The sequence below is a fragment of the Erithacus rubecula genome, assembly GCF_903797595.1.
Source record: "Erithacus rubecula genome assembly, chromosome: 2".
Lineage (NCBI taxonomy): Eukaryota > Metazoa > Chordata > Aves > Passeriformes > Muscicapidae > Erithacus > Erithacus rubecula.
This window is the reverse complement of record NC_136685.1, coordinates 80190159-80205842: the sequence shown is the minus strand read 5'-3', so window position 1 is coordinate 80205842 and position 15684 is coordinate 80190159. Positions and strand designations below refer to the sequence as shown.

General features: G+C 45.6%; 1 protein-coding gene across 2 annotated transcripts in view; it reads left to right on the top strand.

Annotated features, from left to right (window-relative positions):
• Positions 1–15684, top strand: part of MDGA1 (MAM domain containing glycosylphosphatidylinositol anchor 1) — a 137392-nt gene that overhangs the window by 33211 nt on the left and 88497 nt on the right. The gene's annotated exons all lie outside the window — the stretch shown is intronic.

Genomic DNA, 15684 nt, shown 5'->3' with positions numbered 1-15684 from the left:
AGCCTGATGAACAGTTGCACAAAAAAAAATCTGCTGTGCTTGGACATCCTGTTGATTTTGGAATCTGCCAGGGAGCTACTGTTGCAAGCTGTGTGTGTAAAGTCAGGATAGCCCCTATGACTTTATATAGTATACAAATACTACATGTGCAGTATAAAAATAGTATGTATGCTATCCCAAAAACAAGGGTGTGTGATGTGAACTCAGTCATGTGAAGTACCTGGAGGGGTGTTTGCATGTCTGGAGACTGGGAGGGAGGTGCTCTGGCTGCATCTGCTGTGCTGGGCAGAAAGTACTGAAGCAGTTGAAGCAATTGCCAGCAATTTTCCTTCTCTGGTGGTAATTGTTCTTCAAGAGGCTTTCCAAATGCTTCTGCATCTTTGTGCACTTGGAAGTAGCTGTAGTGCAGAACACTTCAGCAGCCACATTCCTCATGCTGAAGAAATTTGAAGCTGCTGTGTGTTTTTTGCAGAGCCACTGAGCTGGTGTCTCTCAATGCACAGGGCTGGTAGCTGCCAGTGCTGCAGGGGACTTGAATCCTGCACAGCCTCAGGAGTGAAATTTCTCTACACCTCCAAGCTAGTGACTGGAGGCCAGAACTTTGTGTGACCCTGTGGATTTACAGCTTTCTTTCAGCTCTCTTACACATCTCTGAGCATATCTCACCTGCTTGCTGTCTACCCCAGGCAGCAGTTCCTGTGTAAAGTTGTAGGGTCAGAGTTGTGCTACTTTAGCTGTCTTTGGTATTTCTCACTCCATTGAAAGGGTTTCTGGGGTGCTCAAGAGTTCTGGTTACCCAAAATCAGCCTTAAATTGAGTGTGTGATTATCACCAGATGCAAGAAAATACTTGGCAGTGTCTTAAGAGACGATGATATTTGGCTTAATTAATGGAGAGCTGTCTGTCCCCACATGCATCTGTCTCTGCTTCCTCATCCTTCCTATCAGTATCAGCTTAGGTTTGTTTTTAATTATTTTTTTAAGTGTTGCACAGAACAGTAAAACCCACATCAGATTACTGAGGGTATTAATCCTTCACACTTCTCTAGCACATTACATTTTATCCAATAACAGACGTTTGCTTTACCAACATTAATGACAAAGCTTCATAACCCTCCTGTGAGGAAGGTAACAACCACAATAAGACTTAGCATTTATATGATTTTTGCATCTTCAAAAAGTTGTATAAACACTAAGCCTTACAGTACCCTGTATGACATGGTAGTGCAATTATTCAAATAACACAGGGTGAGATGAAAATGCGCCAAAAAGGGGAGAACCTGATTTGCCCAAGGTCACACATCAAGGCAATTACTAAGTCCTCATTATAGATTATTTTTGGTTTTGGGGTTTCTTTCTCACTCTTTGTCTTCCTTGGTGTCGTGGCTGAGCAGGGATGTATGAGACTGTAATCTGAAAACCATTAGGTCCATGGAAGTGATGAAAAATTCAGGATGCCCTGTCTCCTGGCTGGAGTTGGGGTAGTTTGAGATTAGTAGGGTCCTGAAGAGCTCACATCAGTGGTAGGTGGTGACTGCTGGTTTGGAACATTGCTGCTCAATGAAATCCTTTGAAGTGTGTTGAGCAGCTCCTCAGATGACTTTCTGCCTCCTTTGTAGCAGGCATAGACACAGGAAGCACATAGGTGATCACAGCCTGTTGTTCCCCACATGTTCTAGGATATGATCAAACAGGGGGAGAAGTCTGGAGTTCTGAGATGTTCTAAGATAGACAGAGTGGCTCGTTTTTGGGTGTTCAGCAGCATGCATGCTTGTTGGCCTGTGGAAGGAGAGCAGTCATGGTTTTACCACGAGCAAGACATGGCTTGTGTTTTTCTGCCCTAGGCAGTTTCCTAAGTTTGTCCAGGCTAACTTCTGCCCCTCCAGATGAGGATTAGCAAAAGTGGTGTGCAAGACTCAAAATGGCTCTTGGTCATTTCCCCAAAATTTATCCCAAGCTAACTTTCATCACATTGGGCTGCAAAATGCCCCAAGGCAGGTGTGCTGCCCATCTCAGTGACACAGACTGGTGCTGCCTTGGGGGGTGGTGACAAGTCTTGTGGGACAAATTCTGCAAAACAGCTTCACAGTCCCTGCCAGCTATCAGTCTGGTGGACTGCTAGAGAGGTCTGCTTCTCTGGGCATAACAGATCCAGAGTCTTTACCCTCAGTGCAAGATTGGGGTAGACCGAAACTGGGTGCAGAACTAGATTTTAGAAAGTAAACCAATTCCTTGCCTGATGGGAAGCACAAAGGACTTACTCATCTAAGGGATAGAAATTCCAGTAAATCCACATTTTCAGAAGCTGTGCATTCTCCTCTCTGCAGACATTTGGTCTTTAAATTGGAAGCCCACTCTGTAGTTTTGTGCTCATTTGTCCTGGGGTGTTCTGCAGCAGGCTGGGTTGGTTGAGATCTTTTAAGAAAGGAAACTGGTTTCAAGACTTTGCTCTCTGTGCAGGTTTGCTTTTCTCCTGTCCCCTTCAGAGACCAAGGGACCATTTCATTCTCCAAGGGATGCTCTGTGTCATTCCACATGCAGCTGAAGGACCAGACGTGTTTTAAATAAAGTGAGATTTCTAACTACTATCAAGAAAACCTCAAATGGAACTGAGGATAAGTGATTTCAAAATATACTGAGGTCTTAGCCTGCCCTTGGCCTCGCCTAAGTAGGCCAAAGCTTTTTCCCTTGCAGAAGAGAGCTTGAGAACAAAAGTCTTTAAAGAGCTTTCCTCTTCAGAGATGCTTTGGCTTTGAGGCTGGTGCCTGTCAGCATTTTAGTCTCTCATAGCTTTATTTCCTTTGTGTCAAAGATCATCTTACTTCCTTTGCAAAGCTGTCAGCCAGACCCTGGCTGCTTTGATACGGCTGCATTAGTCCCTGAGTCCCCTGTTGAACAAGCTGCTCAACAATGTTTGCACAAATGCATGATCTTGGCTAGAGAATTAATCCCTGTTCTTACCCCCTGTGCAGTCAGCCAGCTGAGAAATTATTTTAAACACTATCCCATGTGGATTAGTGCTTTCCCAATTTCCTCTGCAAGTCTCTGGTGTTTCAGATGATCTTTTGACTCTGCACAGATGCAGAGTAATAAATTTGTAGCCTTGCTTTGTGGAACTTTTGCTCCTAAGTTCATTGCTGTTGGTCTCTCACTGGGGAGCAGCCAAACCATCATCAGTCTGCCTCACTTCTCCTTCCCTGTGTGTTTCAGTTGTAATCAGATTTTCTTTTTTTTTTTTTTTTTTTTTTGCAAAACTATTTGCTAATCCATTTTCATTTTTCCTTCAACCCCCTCACCTCTTCTTATCCCAGACTGATTGTCTGAGCTGCTCCAGCCGTTTTTCAGAAGGAACTCCATCAATATAGCCAGGATGCGGCATTGCCAGAGTTACCCTTATTTTGCAGGGTCTGGGGAATGCTCTTGAGGCCAACATTGTGATTGAGGAGAGCTCTTTATAGTAATGAGAGAGGTCTTTATAGCAATGACCCAAAGTTCATCCCAAATGCTGGAACAGCCTATCAGTAGTGTGTTAGTTAATCACAGTAGTTCCAGTTAATTAATCACATGTATATCCAGGGTGTGGCCATCTTACTGGGAATAGCTGCAAGTGGAAAGGAGACTACTGTTATGATCCCACTTCTCACACAAAAATACTGTTATGACACAAAATTATGTTTGGATTTGATTATTAAAAATAATCAAATAATCTGCCCAAATTAAGCTGCAAACGAGACCATATGCCAAAGTCAATAGTATGGATTTTATTTACCAGTAAATGTGATGCAGAGAGAGAGGTAAAAAGGGGCAGGGGTGAGGAGAGGGTGTTAGAGAGAGACAGACTTATTGTAGTCACCACCACATGGGTTTCTGCTGGTCTTTTTGGTGGTGGGAGTCCCCATATGTTCTTTTGGTGGTACCACTTTTATACAGTCCAGGAGATGTATGTGCAATCCCCACAACTTGGGATGGTATGTCTGTAAACAGCTGCTTCCTTTTCTCACAGTTTGCCATGATGGGAATTTTTGTCCAGATAGGCTGCTGAGATCCACCTTACCAGGCCTGGCATCTTCCTGTTGCTGCCATCTGTACTTTCCCCCCAGTGTGCATGGTGGAATTTTGTCCATTGTGCCAATTCCAAACCTTTCACATCCATGCAGGACTGAAATTCACCCTCCTATTTCCCATCTCAGCCAGTTGTGGTGGCTTATCTTAAGGAAACTTCTTTGGCAGTGCTGTGAGACAAGTTGACTGCATTCTTTAAGTCCTGGCAGCTACAGAAGGCCAGAACTGGTGGCTCAGAACTGGAGGCTGCAAGGGAACTTGTGTTTTATTGCCTCTGAAAACACCTGGAGATGCCACTTGTTCACTGGGCATTTATTCCCTTATCACTTCCTAAGCCTCCTGAGCAACAATAAAAAGAAAATTGGAGTAAGGAGTGCCTGCCCAGAAGAGGCAGTGAGCCAGATGTGCTGCACAGCTGGAGAGGAGTAGATGGATATTCTATAAATGGGAAACAATGCAAACTGTTGTTATGGTGTGAAGAGTATTTCAATGCATGAGCTGCATGTGGTGGATGTGGGGTGACAGAAACTGCTCCCTGTGCAGAGCCTTACAGAGGAAAGGGGGGTTCCCCATGTTCTACAAAGCAATGGGCAGGGGTAGCCAGAGTCCAAGAGGGCTGTGAAAGACCTTCTTCTAGATCTTGTGTGCAAGGGGAGATGAAACAGCAGTTCCTGCACCCAAATTTTGCCACCTTAAAGTCGGCGATAACAGTATTATGGGCTGAGTCTCAGACATGCACCACTGCCCTCTCCTGTGTGCTGGGGGGATCCAGGGCTGTGTGTGTTGCACACCCCTGTCACCTCTGGACAGAAGGACCAGAGCTCTGCCCTCTCCCACCATCCTGGACTCCTTGAGTGCCTCTGCACATGAGGACACCCTTTAGCACGATGTCCTGCCTGGCAGCTTCAGAACAGTGACTCGGTGTTCTGTGGAAATGCCCCCAGCAGATCTGGTGGTAAGGATGAACTCAGCTTTGCACATAAACTGGGAATTTGAGATTTTTGCTACGTGTGAAAAATGCAGCTTACCCTCTACAGATTTACAGTGTGTAGTTCTCCCTCGAAGAATGAATTTGCACAGAATTTGCAAGTCAATATATTAATTGACTTGAATTAAGATTAATTTTTTAAAGTATCCTCAATAAGAAATTTAGTGTTTGTCAGTCTGTTTCTTTGTCTGGAATTAATCATGTAATAACACAGGCTCTTCAAACATGGCATGTAATTAAAATTCATTGAAATCTTATGTCTAGGCTAAATTTGACAAAAATAGGTTGTAATTAAACTAAGTTATTAACAGTTTCTATATCTAATTATTGTGAGTATGTGGTTCTCCTCTGGGTTAGGTGGGAAACCATTATCCCAAACTCAAACCAATTGAGGACTTAAAATGAGCACTAATTCAGAGAGGAGGTATGCACAGTTAAAACACCCCAAATAGTACCAAGTCTTTTCAGTTGTGGTGATTCACACCAGCAACATTGTGACTAAGATGTATTACTGCCATCAGCTCCAGCTGAGATGGAACTGAGGTTTAAAGATACCATGTATTTTCCCTCTTATTCTGAACCCTTGGCATAATGAGCAGAAGAGAAATGAGTGCTCCCTTACCCTGCTATATATGGGATTTTTTTTTCCCAGTGTAATATTCAATTAATTTTCTGAATAAGCTATTCGTGCCCCAGGGAATAATTGCAAGATTTCTGTGCTGTTTGTAACTCTTCAAATAGCTGTGTGCACTGCTACCTATTAGCTCTGTTTTCACCTGGATGCAGGTCTTGCAATGATGCATCAGAAGGTTTCTGCATCCACATCTGCAGCATGTTACATGGGCTCTGGCACTTCTTATGGGGAAGGATTTTCATTCTACCTTCTACCCCTCCTTCCATTTCTCGTTGTCTTTATTAGAGGAAGAGAAGGCAGAGAAAACAAAGAGTTGACAGAGATTAATATGCTCTATGAATCAAAGCTTCTGGAAATGGTTCTATGGGTTAGTTACCTTCTTGGTGAGAGTAGGAGACTTGTACAAAATTTCCATTGAACTATTCTTTCCCATCCCTAGAAGAATGCCAAGGAACTTGGACAAGAGTATTTTAAATGGCGTCTATCTAGCACTCCTTTGTTGCCTATTTTGTTACAGCTAATTAAAAGAGAAAAGCCTTTTAATATTTAAGCACCATTAACTCGGCTGAATTATTAAATGTCAATTTGCATTATGTGCATAAAAGGATCAATAAACAAAGAGAATAAAGCAATGGGGGTGGCTGGGGCTAGAGAGATGTCAGCTCCTCTTATCGGAACCAGAGGGAATTGCTGGCTTGCTTGCCAGTTTGTGGCTGTTAATTATTGGTAGTCAAGAGGGAAAGTACCAGGGACTTTCTAGGACTGTTCACCAAAGGCACTGCAGGGATGTAAAAGATGCTGTCAAGATAAAACATTACTTGGCTTGATTTCCAAGGGTGTCACTCAGCCTCTGTTGGCTCAGTTCTGTTGACAATTTGCTGGCATTTGCTTTTGAGGCTCTCTCCCTTCCTTTTGGGTGGAGCTTGGCCTTTGCATTGTAGACTGGAATTAGGTATGGATTGATCCCTGGCTGTGCTTTAGGCTTCCTGTCCAATGATGGGGGGAGCACAAGAGCAGCCCTTCCCTGCTTTACAGCACTGCCTGGGGGATAAAAGCCTTGGTGTTTTGTGAGGGCCTGCACTGGAACTCTTTAAAGCACAAAGGCTTCTTTCCACTGAGGGGCTGTGTCACAAGCAGCCTCCATGGATCAGCAGCAGCACCCCTCTCCAACCCTTGATCTTGCTGGGAGCAGCTGGGTGCCAAGTCTCTGCAGTCCCCATGGCCCTGGGCATCTCTGCCAGGTTTGCCTGTGAGTGGTTGTGCTGGGGTTGGTGCCCTGGTTGCCTGTCCTGTCCCACCAAATGGCTTGGAGCTGAGAGCAGATCTTGTGCTTTGATCCCCTGAGAGGTGACTTGGCTGCAGGGGATGTGGGTTGTATGTGGGATGGGCAGTGCTGTTCCTGCAGCTTTGGACATAGACCCGTCCCTGCTGCCCACCATTTTTCAGTAGTAAAATTGGGCTTTAGATAGTTGAATTAAGGGTAGCATTTGTACTTCCATCTCTTCCTATGTTTTGTTCTAATCAGGCTTTCAGTGAAATTTTATTTCAGTGGAGTTTTCTTATGGCTCTTGCTCTCGTTCCCCTGCTCTCATGCTCTCCTTTCTCTCTCCTGCTCTCATTTCCCTGCCCCCCCTCCTGCCCTCTGTTTCACAATTGAAATAGCCTTTTGCTTTCCTTGGAAGATGGGGATAGCAGTAGGTAAACATGGCCATTTGTTGAATCTTTCCTCTCCTGCGTGAAGAGAATGTTTGCAGTGCCATCATGGCATGATTGCTCTCACATCCCCAGCTCACTCTGAGCCGTCTGGATGGGGCCCTGGAAGCAGTGGAGCTGTGACAGGTGAGGATTCAGCATTGATTCGGTGCCTGAGTATTTACCCAGCCTTGCAGAGGGGCTTTGTGGTCTGCACAGAGCTCTGTGCCTCTGCAGAAACTCTCCTGGCAGTGGTGGAGCTGCTTTGGGCATGTACATAGGGACGTTTTCAGGAGAGCTGGGGCACCAGGTAGTCAGTGCCTTGCTTTGCTGCCCCATGTCTGCACAGCCACCCTCTGGGGCTTGCAGTCCTGAGCATGCATCCTCCCCTTGGCTCCCCATGTAGAGAGGAGTCCTCTCCTTTGGCAGCTCTTCTCTGTCAGTCCTTCTGCCCACCAGCCTCCAGTTTCCACCTCAGCACTGAAGAATTTGTACCTCAGGGTTTAGCATTTTGAACAGCATGAGCTGATGTTTCATGGAAATACTTCTATTCTAATGCAATTTCTGGTAGTGTACTTAGACTACATACTGGTTTGATTTTTGTTCTATTTCTTCTCTCATTGTTTTTGGTACACTTGGAGCTTGAATTCGTTTCTCTTCCTGTGTTTCCAGAGTGGATTTTAGCATGTGGGTGTGACTCTTTTTTCACCAGTGAAGTCTGGGGCATTCCCCCTGTGTCCCACTAGCTAGGGAATCCAGTTTGAAACCACTGCCTCTGCTTTGCCTTATTTTTCATGATTCAGGAACAACAGCTGTCATCTGATATTTTTTTCTGGTTTTGATATGAAAAGGAGCCTGTAGTTATTCATTGATTGGAGTTCATGCACCTTTGCTGCTAATCTAGTCGACAGATGATTAGCAAATTGACTTTTTTCCCCCATTTTGAAGGATTGAAGTGTCTGTGTTGTGCTCTCCTTTTATCTCCTATGTCAAATGATCCAGCCATGAAACAACAGATGAGTTTCAAAGTATTCTGGTTTAAAGATTTGTGCACATAGACCTCTTTGTTGAAGAGTCACTGTTGTACCAAAGGGGTTCAAAGCATAAAAAGGGAGAAAAAGCAGAAGAAGCAGCACCAGTGGTGCTTCAGAAATGAGCTGATCTTGAATTCAGAGGAGAGAGGGTAGAGCCCTTGGGACCATTCAGACAAAGCCCATTTGCCTGAACAAGTTATTAGCAGCAGATGGTGGGGACATCATCTATTGGACTTTGCTAGGAGTGCTGGCAAGCTGCAGCATGTCTGTGAAAGGCATTCTCCCTGTCTGAGTGGGGCTATGCAGCTTCAGTGGTGCTGTGACAGAGAGGCAGAAGAGGGGGAGCAGAAGTGTGAGTTTCATCTCCATCTGAGCCAGCCTTGGCTCTCTGGTGAGCTGGCCCCTGGCATGGGCACAGTGAAAGCTGAAACCAAAGGCCAGAGGGCTGCAGACTTTCTGGATGCCTGTAGCTGTTCATTGCCCTTCAGAGGGTGGTGGTGCATGGAGCAGCTGGAGACTGGCTCAGGGGACTGGAGACCTGGTGGGAGTTTACATAGAGGAGACAAATGATCAAATCTACCAAGGAGCCTGGTGCTCACCTGTCCTGCAGTACTCACCTGTTCCTGCAGCACAGGGGTCAGATAAACAAGGTCTGTGCTGCCCATGTCCAATTGAGTTCTTCTCTTTGCAGCCCATTTTTCCCTGACTGGACTGTTTCATTTGTGGGTATTTCACCAGCTGACAAACAAGTCATTCTATTAGTGGTCTGTATCTTGTAGATTAAAGGATTTCTCCCCCAGGCTGGTTGCCTGATTTGTGTTTTCCCCTAAAATACTCAGGAGATTTAAGTAGCAACCAGAGAAGAAATGTGCAATATTTTGAGCAATCAGCTTGGCAGCATCTCCTCACCCAAGTGTGGCTCTGTGGCTCATTGGGTTTTGTACCAGATTTAGAGATACAGGTCAGGCTCTGTAGCTGGCACAGCAGGAGGTGGGTTGGGAAAGATGATAAAGTCTCTTTTAAGGCCATTATAAGACAGGCATGCTTTTTTCTTTTCCCAACCATAGCTGGAATCTTCCAGGACAATGTTGCTGAGGTGCAGGCTCTGACTGCTGCTGTATCTGGAGCCCCTAAAGATTTAAAGACAAGCTACTTCATATTGCTGGCATTGAGTTGTCTGTAGAAATTCCATTCAGGCATAAGAGTTAGGCAGTAATGTAGAGTTTATGCCACCATCATGTTCTGTGTCTGTAATATCTGTCATTCCGTTCTTATCAAACAAAGTTGCTGATCAATTTTGCACTTCTACTTAGCACTCTTGCAGTTAGGTGGATCTATGTAAGAATATTTTGGGAACATCTAGGAAAGTTAGTGAGCTGCTGCAGGCAGTGGAGTTGGGGATTGAGGTGATCAGTGATGATCTGGTAACTGATACTTTAGTAAAGCACATCATCTGCTTTGGTTTAAAGTTGAACAGTGGTCTCAGGAGCAGGTGTTGCAGTCACTGGGGGTTGTACCTGCTATTCATGACATCTCTCATTGCTGGAGTTTTTCTAAAATAAACAAAATTATAGAGATGCTTCAAGGAAGTGACATTGATTAAGCAAAAAGTTATTTTGAGACTGTGGAAATCATCTGGCTGAGCTTTATGAAAAGAAACTCGATTTCTGGAGATGCAATCAGACAGAGATGTAAAGACATAGTCTTGGTCTCTTCCAAGTGAAGAAAAATCCCGTGCTGTTTCAAGTAGCCAAGTTTCGTGCTCTTTTGTGATTACTTTCCACACCTCTGTAATTTCTCTGTGCACTTCTCATTGAAAATTTTATTTTTTTCTTCTTGCTCAAGAGTAGCTGTGAAGTGTGGTGTGGGGTCAGACATTGTTCTTTGCATATCTTGGATGTCGTTTTTTTTTGTGAGTGCGTTGATGTTTGTGTTTTAATCATGATGAGTGTATAAACAGCAAAGGAGTCAGAGACATTTTGCCACGGACAAATCTGTGATGTGTTTCCTGATCAGCCTTTTTTTTTTTTTTTTTTTTGAGCATATGTGGTTTGGGCTGCAGTGAGAACACCAGGGTGTGAGAACAAAAGAGCCTCAGTGGAGATCTGCCTTGTTTGGGGTTGTACCCCTTAGTGTCAGTAGGCAGGGAGGGCTTCCTGATGCCTTTTGCTTTAGCACAGTACTGTGGTAGCACAGAGCTGCCCAAGGCAGCACATGACCTGGAAGAGTCACCAGGAGGAGCTGGGCGAGACACAGGTCATAGGAATGGGAGGAGATGCAGGACTATGGATGCGCTTTGATCCTCAGCTGTCCCTGGGCTTTCTGCATTGCCTCTCTCTGTGCTGGGGGACCAGCCTGGCCTTGTGTTAAAAGTTGGAGTTTAATCACACTGAGCTGTACCAAGCCCGTCCCATGGGGAAAGTTCCCTGTAAGGACTGGGCTCCCTTTGCCATTGCACTGGGCAAAGAGGCTGTGAGGGGCTGAGGTGAGGAGCAGGAGGCTCCTGGGCAAGCAGCCAGGGAATGTGTCTGGAAAATGGTGCTGACACTTGGTTTGGAATATGGGCTCCCCTGGGCAGGCTGCACAAAAACATCCAAAGGCTGAGCTCGATTACACCCACCCACTGCCACCTCTGTCCCTCTCTCTTGTGCTGGTCTTAACTGCTGCCTGATGGGTATGGCTGGTTTTTCTTCAGCCATTAATACAATATTGATCCACAGCCCTGCTGACAGTGTTAATGGACACTGATTGTGTATTATTATTTCCATAATTGTCCTCAAGCTGGAGTGAATTCTCCTTTTCAAATGGCCCATCGATACTGTGCCCTGCATTGTGGGCTGGATCTGGCCTGGTTAATTTGTTTTGTTTAAAGTTTCAGCAAAGCCTGTGGTCTTCATCCCTAGTGGAGCAATCAATGAGACCAGCTGAGCAGTGCTGGAGCACACATCAGGGCAGTGCCCATCCCCTCCCAGAGCAGGGTGTTCTGTTTGGCCATCAGGATGCTGCCCCTGCAGACCCTTCCCGTTGTACTAGAGCATCCTTGCTGCTGCTGAGTGTTGCTAGCTCATCTCTTCCCTTTACAGGTGTGCTGCCTTTCCTTTGTGCTCTGCTGAGGGGACATGACCCCTTCCTCTCTGTGTTTGAGTGCCCCTGCTCTCCAGGCAGCTCTGTGCACTGCATGAGCAGATGGGATAAAACGCTACCAGCAGCACCTTGGAAGCCTGAGCTGCCCTGGGTGCATGGTCTGTAATAACAGTGCTGCAGGGCAGGGCCTGGAGAGGCAGCTCCTGGCAGCGAAATTCCACATGTGGATTTCCTTAGGGAAATGCTTGTTCAAACCCACTGTGGTCCATAAATACTGTGTGTTTTCCCATTTCTAGGAATTGCCTTCAGGATCCATCTGTTACATGCCACTTAGGATGGGAAAGGTGAGGAAGGGAGGCAGACAGGTTCTTAAGAGGTTTAAACTGCAGATTAGCAGCTGCTGCCCTCCTTCTTTGAGTGCAACTAAGCAGTGTGAGTCCAGGGAGCCTGTGAACAGGAATGGGAAGGACCTTGGCTTCTATGCCTAGGGTATGTGCAGAAGAGACTGAGTTATGTCTGCACCAGATGCCTGGAAGATCAGTGCTTGCCTTGCAAAGCAGGGTGGTAGATTCAGGCTGAGGAAGAGGAAGGCTCCAGGTGCAGCTTCCCTCTCTCCCCACCCTGGAGGAGGATGGTGGCAGAGGTGGATTCTGTGCCCCTGTGTGTTCAGTTGCATGTATTGGCCCAGCAGCTTTGGAGATGAACATTCTCCGTCCTTGAGGCAGTCAGCAGGACGTGCAGGTGGCAGGGGTGGTGGTGGGACAGTCAAACAGTGATGGCTGTGTTAGAGGGCTGAGCAGGCAGCAGAGAAGTGCAGTAGGTGCTGTGCTGCAAAACAGGGCAGCAGCTGCCCCTGTGCTGACAGTGACTGAGGGAGTGTCAGAGCAGTATCTGTCACTCACCATCCTCTCTGTGAGGCAGCTCTCATCGTTGTCATTATACTGATGATATCTGGGGTTCAAAAAGATTAATGGCCAGACCTGTGAACCAAATACAGATGACTCAGTCCTTTCCAAAAGACCATTTCTCTCTCCTTTTCTACATTTTCATGGTATTAGCAACCTCTAAGCACCAAGAGTCTCATAAACTTTCCAGGTTATGGTAATAATAACATTGTACAGTACACTGCACTGGGAATAAAGTTATTTTATCCACTTCAATTTCCTTTTGTTTTAATGTGTAAATATATCAAGTGAAAGCATAGTAGGAAATCTTGATGCAGAGGCCAAATGCATTACAGACCAGCCATTTTCTGAGCAAGGACCTAATGCTGCATGTTCATAGTCTGGTTTTTTTTTTTTCCTTCTAAAGCATCTGACACTCAATATGTGACTGGCCTAGTTTTTCTGCAGGAGTTTGTATTGAGAGCCTTTCCTAAGCTGATGTCTTACCTGAAAGTGGAATAAAAGTAATGATACCTCTGTCCCTCGAAACTCCTGGGAACAATCTGTCCCTTCTACCCCCACAGAGGCCATTAGAGGCCTTCTTGGACCTCTGCTTTGGGGCTGGCTGGCCTGAGGTGAGGCATTCTGCCCCAGAAGGACTCAGCAGGGGAAGCTGTCTCTGTAGAAGAGTTGTTCTGTGTGGAGCACTGCTGAGAATGGCTGTGGTTGCTCCTTCATCTCCAGCCTTTCTCTGCCTTCCTAAGGGCCTTCTGTGGAACTCTTACTCTCACAGACATGGTCCTGCCATCCTGTTGTGCTGGCAGTGTGCAAGCTGTCTGCATGCTAAAATCCTCCAGGAGACGTGGGGTGATGTCAAACAATAATGTATTCCTTCTGTTCAAGCACATTAAAAGTGCAATTAATCCTTGCAGTCTCTCTGCCCATCTGTAATACAGCATGAGGAGACTTTCCCAGCCTTTGTGTGCTGTGGCAGGCTGAGCTTGAAACAGAGACCTTCCTGAGTCTCATCTTGTTACTTATTGCAGTCCCCAAAGAGCTAGGTTTGTTCACTGCTCAGCCCCCACCCACTTATGTCAAGTTAAAGCTAAACCAGAGGCAGTGTCTCATGTTCCTGTGCCTCTACCTGAGTGCTTTTCTTTCTAAGACAACCCCAACCTTTCTGAGCTCCCTTTGGAGAGATCTGGGTTCACATGGGGTTTAAGACCTGGAAAAATGATGGTTGTTCTGCTGAGAACCTGGTGCTGTTATTGCCAGAGAAATGTTACAGCTTAAGTGGTGGAGGTTCCCTTAAAGTGATGTCCCTTTCCAATGATTTTACTGAAAGGTGTTAGTGATGGTGACACGAGGAATTTCAGACACCTGCAAACAAAGCCAGATTTGTGTCCCCTTGCTTGTAAGCTTCATTACAGCTTAGTTTATCCAGGGAGAATTTGGGAGAAGAGGACAAAATTATGACCCAGGGCTTATCCCCAGGCTGTCATTTTGTTGTAGTCTAGTGCCTTACAAGGATTAGTTTAAATAATGTTTCTCTCAAACTCGGGGATGTGCCAGCAAATTACACCAAGGCATTTTGGCACCAGAATAGTTGCACAAAAACCTTTTAATCCTATCCAGTCTACCTAATGATTTTGCTGTGGAAGTTCCCCATGTGGAAGAGTGGACGAGTGGTGGAAAAGATTTACACAAAACAAGTGAAATAATGGAAGTGGAATAGACAAAGGGAGGAGTGAAAGTTGCAATGCTTACTTTGTATACCATATGGGGTACAGTAAGAGCAACTTAAGAGCACCATTTAACTGGGAGCTAGAGCTGCAGATAAATGTTCTGATTCTCCATGGGGTGTCTGGAAATTAGTGTTTACAGCAAGGTCATGTTTGCAAAGGGAGAATAGAGCCACCAGCTGGCAAATGCAGCCCAGAGACTGTGAAGAGAGGTTACCACAGCCTTGCTGTTTCAGGGTGCCAGGACCCTGCTGAAATGCAGGCAGCACAGTTTGGGGGTTGGGGGAATGTGGCATGAGATGGGAAAGGATGGAGTCTCTTTTATTCAGCAGAGATCAATCAGCATCACAGCCTGCGTCTCTGCCCTGTAAGCACAGCTCTGCACTAAAGTGGAGCTCAAGGTGTTATGGCAGATCTGCAGAAAACTGATCTGAGGGCTGAAACAGCACAAGAGGCTGTCATTTGGATCAAGGTGTATTAACAAAAGTTATGGAGGCTTCTGAATTCCTCCCCTGCAATTGTTGTATTCGTGATGTCTTTTCCTGATAAATCACTATTTTAATTAATGCATTTGCATGTCTGCATGTATGTCCACACATGTATGTGTGTACCAACACACAGATGTGTGTAAGCACATTATCCTGGTTTGTGCTTTCTCCTGGGTTCAACAAGACTCTCTGCCATCCAGCCAGGGGAAGGTCACTCATCTGCTCAGTTGTGTCACTGAAGCCTCAACAGTCAGTTTTGGCATTCCATGGTGCCTGAGTGATGGTAGGCATCCTGGGAGGCCTGCAGAAGGGGAAGATGGTAGAGGCTGAGGGATTTGTCCATGTTTGTGCCATCATATTATTCAAGTAGACATGTTGCTTCTGTTTGTCAACAGTTTGGAGAATAATAATGATTTTAACAAAGTACCACCATGCTGGAAAGATGAAAGAGATGGAAAATGAGAGATTAGCTTGCTGTATGTGCAGTGCTGCTGCCTGGATGCTGGGTGGCCATGGCAGGCTGTAAAACCCCAACAGCAAGGGCAGTTTCCCACTGGCCCTGAGTCCACTCTCATGTCCCTGCTGCTTGGTCAGTGCATTGTGGTGACAGCACTTTATAAAGGCTGATGTCAAAGGCAGATCTTCTCCACTGCCCAAGACCAGCCTGTCCTGATGTCTGTTCTGCTGGTGGATTAAACCAGCAAAACCCTGAGCACTTCTCTTGCCCTGGTGATTTGGACTAGAGCATTTTGGTCATCCCAAGCGAATGAAAATAATTTTTTAAAAGGCAGTCTTTGAAGCTCAACTAACCTTCAGGAAAAAGTGGGTGCTTGGTTCAGCTTTAACAGGTTGTGCAAAATTTATTCTTGTTTGAAAGGTGCTCTAAGGCTCATTGCTTTAAACCCTTTGATCATGTCCTCTGTGGTTTGTTCATTTTTTTGTATTCTACTAATGGGAGCTAGAGCTGTGACACCAGAGTCACCTGAAAGCATTCTAGCAGGCTGTGTCTGTATCACAGGAGATTGTCAGGGAGACACCAACTCTTAGGCATGTTTGTGGGTTTCTCTGTATCTTGAA